This window comes from Heterodontus francisci, chromosome 1 (assembly GCF_036365525.1).
Source record: "Heterodontus francisci isolate sHetFra1 chromosome 1, sHetFra1.hap1, whole genome shotgun sequence".
NCBI lineage: Eukaryota > Metazoa > Chordata > Chondrichthyes > Heterodontiformes > Heterodontidae > Heterodontus > Heterodontus francisci.
In genome coordinates, this window is record NC_090371.1 from 205,846,145 (window position 1) to 205,859,960 (window position 13,816).

General features: G+C 42.7%; 1 protein-coding gene across 3 annotated transcripts in view; it reads right to left on the reverse strand.

Moving 5' to 3' along the window:
• Window positions 1-13,816, reverse strand: part of trim2a (tripartite motif containing 2a) — a 285,251-nt gene that overhangs the window by 207,721 nt on the left and 63,714 nt on the right. The window contains exon 1 of one of the 3 annotated variants that reach the window (XM_068040770.1): window positions 7,227-7,280. The exons of the other annotated variants lie outside the window; for them this stretch is intronic. The gene's annotated coding sequence lies outside the window, so the exon portion shown is untranslated. Of the gene's footprint in view, window positions 1-7,226; window positions 7,281-13,816 lie in introns of those variants that run through there. 3 annotated transcript variants of the gene reach the window in all.

Consider the following 13,816-nt stretch of genomic DNA (forward strand, 5'->3'; position numbering starts at 1 on the left):
TATATGGCCACTCCAGTTCAGTTTCTGGTCAATGGTAGCCCCTAGGATGTTGATAGTGGGGATTCAGCAATGGTAATGCCATTGAATGTCAAGGGGAGATGGTTAGATTCTGTCTAGTTGGAGATGGTCATTGCCTGGCACTTATGTGGTGCAAATGTTACTTGCCACTTATCAGCCCAAGCCTGGATATTGTCCAAGTCTTCCTGCATTTCTACACAGACTGCTTCAGTGTCTGAGGAGTTGCGAATGGTGCTGAACATTGTGCAATCATCAGCGAACATCCCCACTTCTGACCTTATGATTGAAGGAAGGTCATTGATGAAGCAGCTGAAGATAGTTGGGCCTAGGACATTACCCTGAGGAACTCCTGCAGTGATGTCCTGGAGCTCAGATGATTGACCTCCATCAGCCACAACCATCTTCCTTTGCTCAAGGTATGACTCCAGCCAGTAAAGAGTTTTCCCCCGATTCCCATTGACCTCAGTTTTGCTCGGGCTCCTTGATGCCATACTCGGTCAAATGCTGCCTTGATGTCAAGGGCAGTCACTCTCACCTCACCTCTTGAGTTCAGCTCTTTTGTCCATGTTTGAACCAAGGCTGTAATGAGGTCAGGAGCTGAGTGGCCCTGGCAGAACCCAAACTGAGCGTCACTAAGCAGGTTATTGCTAAGCAAGTGCCGCCTGATGGCACTGTTGATGACACCTTCCATCACTTTACTGATGATTGAGAGTAGGCTGATGGGGCGGTAATTGGCCAGGTTGGACCTGTCCTACGTTTTGTGTACAGGACATACCTGGGCAATTTTCCACATTGCAAGGTATATGCCAGTGTTGTAGCTGTACTGGAACAGCTTGACTCGGGGCACAGCAAGTTCTGGATCTTAAATGTGGTCAATCATCAAATATGACACTATACTAGTAGGTGGTAGTAGGCTATTCAACCATGAAGTCCGTTGCAATTAGGCTCAATCCTGTCCTCATGTAATGTTCATACACATGCACTTTGCAGCAGAAATCACTGGATAGTGAATTTCTGTTCTCCTTCCCTAGCTCAGAGGTGTTGATACGAATTATAATACTCCCACCCTTGCCACTGATGAGATCAGTTAGTTCAATATATTCAGGGGATCAAACCTGGGACCTTCCTGCTGTCTATGGCAATGAACAATACCAGGTAGTGCAATTGCCCTCCAGTTCATCAAAGGATCTGAGCTTTGTATTTCTTAAATTGGATCCATCATACTAACTCATTAACTCAAAAAGCTGTCTCTTGACACTTTTATTTTTGACCCACATTTTTATGTTGCTGACTACTCCCAAGTTCAAATCAACAAAGTCAAAAGGTAATGGGGACATGCAAAGATAATTACATTAAGTTGTCTGTCAATACAGAGAGGAACCATTATTCTGAGCAAAGAAGATCACTGGTTCATACAGTCCTGCAAAACAACACAGTGACCTTGATCTGCTCAATCACAATTGGCTGTAGCAGTATTTTTGGCAGTGTTGAAGAAAAAGAATCCAATAGCAAATCATTAACTGTTACCTAAATTGATATGGTCACAAAGAAATGAAATGCTGTCCTCTTTCCCAGTCTGAGCCTGTGCAAATGGCTTTTATGGAATTATACTAGCATATCTCTAAAATTACAAACCCACAGAGTCCATCTTTCAAGTCAGATTGAATAGCAAGGCTAAGTATAGAAAGGCTGTGTTGCTGTAGGGAGATGGGGATCGTGCTTCATCAAAGTAATTGCTAATAGAAAGGTGCAACTGAAACCTTGCGTTGATCCAATGGTTTAGATATAAATATCATTCTTCTGCATTGTTTTATGAATTTATACATTCTTTTGTACTCATTAACTCCCCAAAACAGGTGTGTTTGGTTCAGGGGAGATTAAAAAGCTAAAAATCTGAAACACAAACCCAACCCACCTCGAACCCGAAGGCAAGACAAGGGGCAGGCGACCAATCCATTTGCAGGAGGCTGAGGCTGCCCGCCTTCATTTTAACAGTGATTCTACCTTTTTTTAAATTCATTCACGGGATGTGGGCGTCGCTGGCTAGGCCAGCATTTATTGCCCATCCCAAATTACCCTTGAGAAGGTGGTGGTGAGCTGCCTTCTTTGAACCGCTGCAGTCCATGTGGGGTCGGTACACCCACAGTGCTGTTAGGAAGGGAGTTCCAGGATTTTGACCCAGCGACAGTGAAGGAACGGCGATATAGTTCCAAGTCAGGATTGTGTGTGACTTGGAGGGGAACTTGCAGATGGTGGTGTTCCCATGTATTTGCTGCCCTTGTCCTTCTAGTTGGTAGAGGTCGCGGGTTTGGAAGGTGCTGTCTAAGGAGCCTTGGTGCATTGCTGCAGTGCATCTTGTAGATGGTACACACTGCTGCCACTGTGCGTCGGTGGTAGAGGGAGTGAATGTTTGTAGATGGAGTGCCAATCAAGCGGGCTGCTTTGTCCTGGATGGTGTCGAGCTTCTTGAGTGTTGTTGGAGCTGCACCCATCCAGGCAAGTGGAGAGTATTCCATCACACTCCTGACTTGTGCCTTACAGATTGTGGACAGGCTTTGGGGAGTCAGGAGGTGAGTTACTCGCCTCAGGATTCCTAGCCTCTGACCTGCTCTTGTAGCCACGGTATTTATATGGCTACTCCAGTTCAGTTTTCGGTCAATGGAAGCCCCTAGGATGTTGATAGTAGGGGATTCAGCGATGGTAATGCCATTGAATGTCAAGGGGAGATGGTTAGATTCTCTCTTGTTGGAGATGGTCATTGCCTGGCACTTGTGTGGCGCGAATGTTACTTGCCACTTATCAGCCCAAGCCTGGATATTGTCCAGGTCTTGCTGCATTTCTACACGGACTGCTTCAGTATCAGAGGAGTCGCGAACGGTGCTGAACATTGTGCAATCATCAGTGAACATCCCCACTTCTGACCTTATGATTGAAGGAAGGTCATTGATGAAGCAGCTGAAGATGGTTGGGCCTAGGACACTACCCTGAAGAACTCCTGCAGCGATGTCCTGGAGCTCAGATGATTGACCTCCAACAACCACAACCATCTTCCTTTGCGCTAGGTATGACTCCAGCCAGCGGAGGGTTTTCCCCCTGATTCCCATTGACCTCAGTTTTGCTAGGACTCCTTGACGCCATACTCGGTCAAATGCTGCCTTGATGTCAAGGGCAGTCACTCTAACCTCACCTCTTGAGTTCAGCTCTTTTGTCCATGTTTTTAACTCATGTTGGGCAGGTTTTCCTGACTCGGGAAACCTGGCAGGCGAAAGAAGGCAAAGACGGCTGAATCCAGTACTACTTGTGGGCCAGGAGGAGAAGGAGTGTTTCCTCTGGACCCAACAAGCTACCAGTAAACCCACCATCCCGCAATCGAACCCACCCTCACTGGCCGACCACCATCTGCTCCTCCACAACCATCATTTGCTCCCTTGATTTCCGTGATCAGACTCCCCTCGACCATCACTCCCTCCGTGATCTCTTCCACCACTAGACCTACCTGCTCCCTGCCTCCAAGCTTATATCCAGCCCATAATGTTTGTGAAAAAATTATGTTTCCCTACTCTGTTAGATTAGTGATTCTACTTAGCATTGCCTAGTTAGGTATAAAACAGATTAGCTGTAGTAAAGAGCTCCATCTAGGTTATCCCAATAACTTGCCTTATCATCGCATTATAGGAAGGATGTCGAAGCTTTGGAAAGGGTGCAGAGGAGATTTACTAGGATGTTGCCTGGTATGGAAGGAAGGTCTTACGAGGAAAGGCTGAGGGACTTGGGGTTGTTTTCGTTAGAGAGAAGGAGGAGGAGAGGTGACTTAATAGAGACATACAAGATAATCAGAGGGTTAGATAGGGTGGATAGTGAGAGTCTTTTTCCTCGGATGAGGATGGCAAACACAAGGGGACATAGCTTTAAGTTGAGGGGTGAAAGATATAGGACAGATGTCAGAGGTAGTTTCTTTACGCAGAGAGTAGTAGGGGCGTGGAACGCCCTGCCTGCAACAGTAGTAGACTCGCCAACTTTAAGGGCATTTAAGTGGTCATTGGATAGACATATGGATGTAAATGGAATAGTGTAGGTCAGATGATCGGCGCAACATCGAGGGCCGAAGGGCCTGTACTGCGCTGTAATATTCTAATATTCTAATTCTAATCTAATTCATCCTCAAAGGGTGTCTTTTACTGCAGAAGCATATCTCTGCTTTCCATACATGATTTCACACTAATCAGAAACACTTTACACTTACAGCGTCTTTGATTAGTGCTGAATTAAGAGCAGTTTGATGCTGTGTGACCTTTCAACCACTGGCAATTGGGTTGAAGCTGCCTCATTCGATTCCCGAATATTACTTGTGACCTTTAAGAGCCATCAGAGAGTGAATAGACGTTCAGCCCATCTGCCTTAGTTTAGTTACATCCAAACCAGATGGTCGAAGAAAAATGGCATCATCTAACTTCTGCACCAGCCATGCCATTCAATTGTCATCTTTTCCTTCACATTTCATGAAAACTAACTTCAACAAGGGTAGCTGACTTTTTAAAAAATTGTGAGTATGCCATTAGGCAGCCAAACTATAATCATGAATCTGGTTAGTTTCCAATTTGACCACTAGATAGAGCCCTATGTTGCAGTGAGGTAGCTCTCTTATATAAGGAGAAGGAAACACTGATGGGATCATTGCTACCCAGCATGACTACCATTACTGTCAGCTGACTAAATAGTTTAATCAACAATAAGCCTAGAGGTGTCCGCAGCCAGGCATGCATCATTCAGTCAATGGTCAAATGTTCATTTTCCTCTTCTGATATGGCTGAACTGGGGCTGAACCAGGCAATACAGTATAAACATACATATGTTGAACCTTGTCAATGTACACCATATTCATCAGGAATTTAGAAAAAATAAATTGCAGAATCAGGAGATTGTTTGCATGTACACTCGTGTTTTTTTTAACTTTAAAAAAATTATGCCAAATCTGAAAAAGATCAAATAGATTCGGCTTTGCTAATCCCCTTGCAACCCCACCAAATAATATTTTGAAGTTTTAGATTGTGGTCCACTCACAGACCAGATCATTCTATCCTCCCACTTGAAAGAGAAAGCATGGTGCATTAACCAACACTGAGGGAGGGGTAGGAAAAAAATTGAAAGATGGTGAATAAAAAAAAATTCTATTACCAGACTGTCACCATAAGCATTGAATGGTGGGGTCCAGGTTTGAAAGGTCAGATACAGGTTTGGTTCTCCACTCCACAGCTGCTGCTTTCAGGAGGTGCTGAGCAAAGGTCACAATGAGGTGGGGTCATCATCAGTGGGCTGCTCTCATGCACCTCCTAATGGGCAATTTAGGTGGAAGCCTGGAAGCAGGTTGGTCATCTGTCCCAACTCAGCCACTAGATTCACAAGCCTGGAGAAACCAGTAGGGGAAAAAAAATAACCAGGAGAGAAAATCAGGGCTCTTGGAACTCCCAAAAATCTTGCAAAAATACCTTACAAAGACAGAAACTGCACAGGGCTAATCAATTTGAAATAATGGAATAACAGTTTTGTATTACAGCAACTGTTGAGATTCTATGATCTCAAATCTGAGAGCATTATTTAAATGAAATGTCTAGGAAGCTAACAAAGTAAAATGTATGACTATACATTAGGTGGAGTGACACTAGAAATAGAGAAAAGATGATCCATACAGTATAGGGATTAAAATTCTATTTCTTCTCCATCCCTTTTTCTAAGATTGATAACATTTTCACAATCTATGAAGAGAAACTATCCAGTTTCAATAACGTCAGTACATTTAGTGAAGAAAAATATCTCACATTTCAGACAATCTATGCTGTAACATCTAATATCATTTCATCGAACGTAATCCGTTCAGTTTTATGTAAAGCCTCTTATCAATGTATTGCATGACAATATTTTGAAACAACATCAATGAACATGAAGGAAATGAGCATCAGCACTAACCGTGGGCTATCATTATGGATTATACAGCAATGCACAAACCTCACCCATCTGTCGTAACAGATTCTAAATGATGATCTGGATTTGCTTTGATGTAAGCACTCTTGCTGACGGCTGTTTGACCCTATGTGACACACAAGGGCAGCTGCATCTCGGCCATCAGCTGGGAAGGCACGACTGAAAGGTGTCTCTTGTCATGAAAAATAACGCAATAAAAATGGAAGCACCTACTAACCCCATCCTCCAAACAGCATGGACCAAGCCTGTGTGTATCCGCAACCTCCTCTGCATCCCTTTCTCTGAGCGTAGCAGAGAGCTGCTGATCGCTTATTCAAAACACGTCTTACCAATCATCTTTATTGTTGTACTGTGCTCGCCGAACTAAAAGCCACACACTGACTGAAAGACAGGGCCTTTTTTCTAAATAAACTCTTATATTTTCTAATATTAGCCGACACACCCCTTTGTTTTATTAACTCCTTCCTACTTTAGGTAATCTTTGTAAGAGCTGCCTGCTTTAATCATCTCACTGCTCTGCAGTCTCCTACTGATCAGTGACGAAGGAGGACAGCATGTTCAAATACTAACTGTATTAGTAGCATTAAAGAGAGCAATGGACTCTTAAAAACACTTAAACCCATTCACCTTCTGTCTAGTTTTCCTCCTTAAAAAATAGTACACATTCTCGTCAGTTGCCGCATCCTACATAACCACCTCACAGCTCATTTGCTATTTGTTTTCCATGATCTCACTACAAAACATTGCCTGGCCAGGCTGAACTAACTGCACAGGATCTCCCCCCAAAAAACATTTGCAGTCTGAATGCATTAAATAGTCCAGGGTACTTACATTTAGAAATGTACTAGTGAAAGTTGTGCATTGATCCAGCAAAAGCTAATTACAAAAGGAACAAAAAAGAGAGACAGAGTTGTAAAGAGAGCACAACAAAGCTGCTTCCTGAAATCTACTGTTTTCCATATGCTCGTTCCCCATGTGTATCGGGGAGCAGCTGCCAGCTTTACTTTCCACGTCATGATGCTTCTTGGAGGAGGGAGGGGGCAGAGATAATGAAAATGAAATTACCTACATTGTAAAGAAGATGGAAGGTTACCTGGGAGAGAGAAGTCAAATCACTTCGACTGAAACATGCACTAATATATCTTTAGCTATTGAATGAATATTCACCGTAAAAACTAGTGTCAGGCAGAAATCTGCAGTTTATTTTTATAATGCTGAAGATCACTTACTAGCGTCCGACATTTGCAATGTTGGTTGGCTTGGCCCATTTCCAGTAAGGACCTGCCAACTGACTGTCCTCCAACGCAGCTGTTTATGTGCAAGAGGGGTTTACAAAACCATTAATGGATAACGTGGCATTAATACAGCTTTAAAAATTACATTAATATTCACCACATTTCCTACTGAAGAATCTGTCTCTTCAGAGCAGTTGCCATAGAAACTGTGGGACCTAGTTGCTCCTCAGTTAGGCAGTTTCCATGGCAATTTTACATGTATCCGTTTAACAGGGTTACAAAAAGGCCGTCCCTCCTACAAGAGCATTTTCTTTTCCTTAAAGAAAGGATAATATGGGAAATTTGCCTACTTAATTTAACAAAAAGTAGGGGCGACATCTGACTTTAATATGTAGCTACCCCTGTATTAGAATTCTAAGCCTTACCATTGAAATATGATGAAAAAACTATCAGGGTCACAGAGGATGTACATCAGACAAACAGTATATAATTATATCGATGATTTCTTTCTCCAAGAACGAGTGACCTTGCATAAAAATATGGTTGGTATCAAAGGATTGGATAGATTGCAGAGTGGCATTTGGAGTATTCCCATTGCAATCACACAGTAAGAGTTATTGAAAGCTGCATTATATTGGCAATTGGACCCGTTTAATTTCCAGTAAAGTCAGATGAGCTGTAAATCTGTGTAATAATAGAAAACCTCTATTCACAGAAGGTAACTTTCCCAGCCTAATAATATTAAAGCATTAGGAAGCATTGGTGAAGATTTCAGTTCCATCAGAGAGGAAAATCTTTCCATTAAAAATTCATGGAGAAAAAGCGAATTTTTTCATTTTACAATTAGGTTGTTTTTTTAAATATGGGTTTAGTCATAATAAAATGGAAATTAAACAGCAGTATTGAAGAGGTATGGTGCAAGCACACAAATATAGGATTGACAGGCTAGAAATCTGCTCAAATCTGAATGATGTATAAGGCCAAATGCCAATTAAAAGCATTTGTTTTTCTCATGATTTTTACACCCTTTCTTCAGCAGTTAGAATTCGAAATAGTCAAACCTAGACTTCAGTATCTTCCTCATCTCCCCCACTCCCCTATACACTGCCCTTCTATTCTTTTTATTCATACAGAGGAGTGACAATAGTAAAGATGCCCATCACAAGGTTTACGGAAATCAGATCATTGCAGGACAGGTGCTGAGAAACTCCTCTGTTTCCAGGTTAACTGATATTGTTTATTTTTCAATTCACATGATATTGATTACAGTAAAATATATTTAACTATCAGGAATAATGCTAAATGAAGCACCTAAAGCATAGGGTTGCATAAAATAAATGGGAACGTATTAAGCATGTTACCTGTGATTGTCCCTGGTGATGTTTTTCCCACTTATTTGCTATTCCTCTTCCTTATTCTTTCTCTGCACCTTTTTTAAAATTTTCACTTTTTCCAGCTAACATACTCTATGCCACTTTAACTTCCCAAAGCAGAAAATTTGAGAGCTTCCCCCTTCCCTCTCCCATCATTTCCCCAGCTGTCCTCATACACCTCCAGCTAACTGGTTTCAGAGCAATGCTGGGATAAAGCCTGGGAGCAGGCCACTTCCCTTGATCACAATTGGTCAAGGGTGACCAAGGGAAGGAAACAGAGAAAGTTTACCCCCAGCAAAACAAGCATAAGAGGTACCACATCCAATCATCCCTACTGAAATCCTATTTGCAATGTGAAAAAAGATATTAACCCATTTAAGATAAATGGGTTAACTCCCCCATTAAAATGATAGCATTGGAACTGCACATGAATGCACCAAGCACTGACTGATGTTCACATAGTGTAATCAACATCCTGGGGGTTACCATTGACCAGAAACTGAACATGGACCAGCTATATAAATTCTGTGGCTACAAGAGCATCAGAGGCTAGGAATTCCTGACTCCCCAAAATTTGTCCACCTATAAGGCACAAGTCAGGAGTGTGATGGAATACTCTCCAACAACCCTCAAGAAGCTCAACACCATCCAGGACAAAGCAGCCTACTAGATCCACTACATTAAACATTTACTCCCTCCACCACCGACGGACAGTGGTAGCAGAGTGTACCATCTACAAGATGCACTGCAGCAACTCGCCACGCCTCCTTCGACAGCACCTTCCAAACCTGCAACCTCTACCACCTAGAAGAACATGGGCAGCAGATGCATGGGAACACCACCACCTGCAAGGTCCCCTCCTAGCCACACATCATCATGACTTAGATCTATATCGCCATTGCTTCACTGTCCCTGGGTCAAAAACGTGGAACTCCCTCCCTGATAACAGTGTACTTACACAACATGGACTGCAGCATTTCAAGAAAGTGGATCACCACCACCTTTTCAAGGGCAAATAGAGATGGGCAACATATGCTGGCCTAGACAGCGATGCTCACATCCCATGAAAGGACTAAAAAAAAATTGAAGATAAATGAGTTAGTGACACAAATCTTCTCAAGAAATGGAAAGTTAGCCATTAATATTTGTAAAATATTGCTCCAAGAATGTATTAATTAATTAAAAGAGTAATTAAGTGGGTTAATATACTTGTACTATTCAAAAATCTTTCTCTTAGATTAGACATTAATCTAAGGTCCCATTTGCCTCTTCAGGTTAATGTGAAAGATCCCACATCACTATTTGAAGAAGAGCAGGGGAGTTCTCCCCATGCCCTAGTCAACATTCATCCTTCAAACAACATTACTATAACAGATTATCTTGTCACTTATCTCATTGTTGTTTGTGGATCCTTGGTCTGTACAAATCGACTGTTGTGTTTGCCTTCACTAGAATAGTGACTATACACCAAAGTAATGCATTAGTTGTGAAACATTTTGGCGTGTTTTGGGGATGTGGAACATGATTTATAAATGCAGGTTTGTTTGTTTGTTCAAATCAACACTATATAGTACATTAAAGGTTTGATTCCCTGATTTTGTGCTCCTAGCAGGGAGATGCATTGGTAGGGAGCACATTGTAGGATATTGCAGGTGCTCAGGCTGTGATTTTAATAGGTGGAAAATCATGGATTATGCACCCATGGTTTCCTGCATTGCATTCCCTGTACGTGGGTCTGTCTGTTGGGAACACATCAACAGCAACACTTTATATTTATATAGCACCTTTAACACAATAAAATATCCCAAGTTGCATCACAGGAGAGTTATCAAGCAAAATTTGATACTGAGCCACATAAGGTGGTAGAAAGGTAGATGGCCAAAAGCTTGGTCAAAGAGGTAGGTTTTAAGGAGCATATTGAAGGAAAAAAGAGAGGTTTATTTATTTAGAGATACAGCACTGAAACAGGCCCTTCGGCCCACTGAGTCTGTGCCAACCAACAACCACTCATTTATACTAATCCTACATTAATCCCATGTTCCCGACCACATCCCTACCTACACTAGGGGCAATTTACAATGGCCAATTTACTTATCAACCTGCAAGTCTTTGGCTGTGGGAGGAAACCAGAGCACCCAGTGGTAACCCACGCGGTCACAGGGAGAACTTGCAAACTCCGCACAGACAGTACCTAGAACTGAACCCAGGTTGTTAGAGCTGTGAGGCTGCAATGCTAACTCCACCACTGTGCTGTTTAGGGAGAGAATTCCAGAGCTTAGGGCCTAGGCAACTGAAGGCACGGCCACCAATGGTGAAGCAATTAAAATCAGGGATGCTCGAGAGGGCAGAATTAGAGGAGAGCAGAAATCCTGGGAGGTAATGAGGCTCGAGGAGATTACAAAGCTAGGGAGGGGCGAGGCCATGGAGGGTTTTGAAAACAAGGATGAAAATTTTAAAACCAAGGTGTTGCTTGTCAATGTAGGTCAGCGAGTACAGGGATGATAGGTGAATGGACCATGGTGTGAGTAAGGACACAGGCAGCAGAGTTTTGGATAACCTCAAGTTTACAGAGGACAGAATGTCAGGAGTACATTGGAATAGGCAGGTCTAGAGGTAACAAAGGCATAAATGAGGGTCTCAGCAGCAGAAGAGCTGAGGCAGGGGTGGAGTTGGGTGATGTTATGGAGGTGAAAATAAGCGATCTTAGTGAGGTGCAGGTACGTGGTTACAAGCTCATCTCTGCGTGAAAGATGACACCAAGGGTCTGTTTTGGTCTCAGACAGTTGCCAAGGAGAGGATTGGAGTTGATAGCTTCAGTCTTCCCAATGTTTAATTGGAGGAAATTTCAGCTCATCCAATCCTGGATGTCCAATAAGCAATCTGATAATTTAGAAACAGTGGAGGAGTTGAGAGAGGTGGTGGTGAGGGAGAACTATGTGTCATTAGCATATACGTGGAAACTAAAATGGTGCTTTTGGATGATGTTGCCGAGGGGCAGCATGTAAATGAGAAATAGGAGGGGGCCAAGGATAGATCCTTGGGCGACACCAGATGTAACAGTGCAGGAGCGGGAAGAGAAGCCAGCGATACTCTGGTTAACGGTGTTAAGCCCTGCGAGCAGTTTAGAAAGCTTAAATGTGAAATGAGTGAGAGCACTTCAAAGTTCCTGCCATTGATACAGAAACTTTAAAACACATCCTGTAAAACATTGGAAATACAATCACATTTTTTCACATTTTCTAGGAAGTAATAGGACCATACAAGAACATTTAGACAATCAATATTTTTCCAGTTTTCTCCCCTGTTTTTCCCTCCTCTCCTGATTGCTGTAATTTGTTTCAGGTGTATGGTTGCACAGACAGCCGCAGCACTCTGTTACATGAGACAAGTGGCCATTCATTATGGTTCAATACAGAATGCAACATGCAATGCACTGCATGTTGGAAGCAGATTCAATGGTAACTTTCAAAAGAGAATTGGATATATATGCAAAAAGGAAAGAATTTCTGGGCTATGGGGAAAGAGTGGGGGAATGGGACTAATTGGACAGCTCTTTCAAAGAGCTAGCATAGGTATGCTGGGCCAAATGGTCTCCATCTGTGCTGTTTGAAATTCTATGAGCAGGCATTTGTACATTCTCCGAAATTAATTCTCAGTCTTAAGACAGCCAATGTGACTTTGTGATAAGGCTGGTTGCACACAGAATGAAAATGTGGTGGGAACAGAGGGTGATAGTGTTGTGAGAATAGAGTACAGCATATTTTGTCAGCATTGACTGTGGAATGAGTTACAGAACTGTGATAGACTCCCCTATATGTGTGACCACTGTGCATATTTTAGGGAAAATGGCACAAATGCATATTTGCACTACCACAAGCTTACTATTGGGTGATATTATACTCAGTTCAGAACTGAATACCAGCTGGGCCATTCAAGTCAGCTCTAGTCAGTCACACTGCATTCATTTAATATTTTGAGCCACCGTAGGAGAACCTAGAATACAGCAAACTCCTTCTGTTTGACTATCATCTGCCACACACCCTATATAGGTACAAATTAGACATCCCATCCACAGTAATGAAATTGTCCACAGTGAAGGGTTTGCATAGAGTAAAGGTTTCATGCACCAGTGAAATTATCAGGCTCCTAATGTTACAGTGGTGCAGTGACACAACCCACTTTATCTTTAAGGCACAGGCTTGTGTGTGAAACATTTTGATCTCACCCTCAGGCAGGGAATTTTCCTTGAGCTGCTACCAGTCTGCCCACTGTAACGTCACCTGATGTGCAGGTGAAACCCTGTCCACGCAGGTAAATGGAATTTCTGTCTTACTTCTAATGAAGTTATAGTGATGGAGTGAGACTGCTCCAAGAAAATCCCCAGACGTTGTTTCAAATAGACCACAGCTTCTGCATGACATGTTATATCCTTTTAACTTAAATACATTAGTACTAGGGGTGCTACCAGTGGGTTAGGGAAGGGGAAATCAGCTCCTGATAATATCAGTGACTCTAGCTGGAAATGCATAGGTGCAGTTGGTGGGATCTGGCATTTGAAGATGCATTCACTGACTTTGACGACTCATGTGAAATCATTGAACTTCTTGCGGCACTGCATCTGGGTCCTTGGAACTAGATTTCTGGCATTGACCTCCATGGCAATCTGCCCCCATGGTCTATCCCATGCTCCTTTTTTGAAACGGGATGCAACATTTGAAATCCTCCAGTCCTCGGGCGTCACTCCAAAATCCAAGAAGGATTGAAAGATTATGGTCAGAACTTCTGCTATCTGCACCTTTGCTTCCATCAGCAAGTTACAATGCATCCCATCTGGACCGGGTCAAGATGGCCTTGGGTTCAGCTGTGAGATCTCCTCCAGTTGAATAGCCTGCCAACATTCCACTTTGTGACCTCAGAACTGCAGACAACAGAGAGTCAATGCCTTGAAGAGAAGAAGAGGCAAGGGAAAAAATGGCAAAAAACATTGGAAGTAAAGAAGCTGTGGCAATGAGTTCAAACAGTTTAACAATCAGTCAGAGATAAACTCCTGCGGGTCCATGAGAACCAAACGTGCCAAGTGGAAAAGGGGCAACAGTGGGGTGCTACCATTTTATACCCCGTCTGACTTTCCAATGGAAAGTAATGTTGGGTGGAGTAGAAAACAGGCAGCTGACCTCCTGTTGCTTGTTTCCCACCTGCCTGGAACACTTC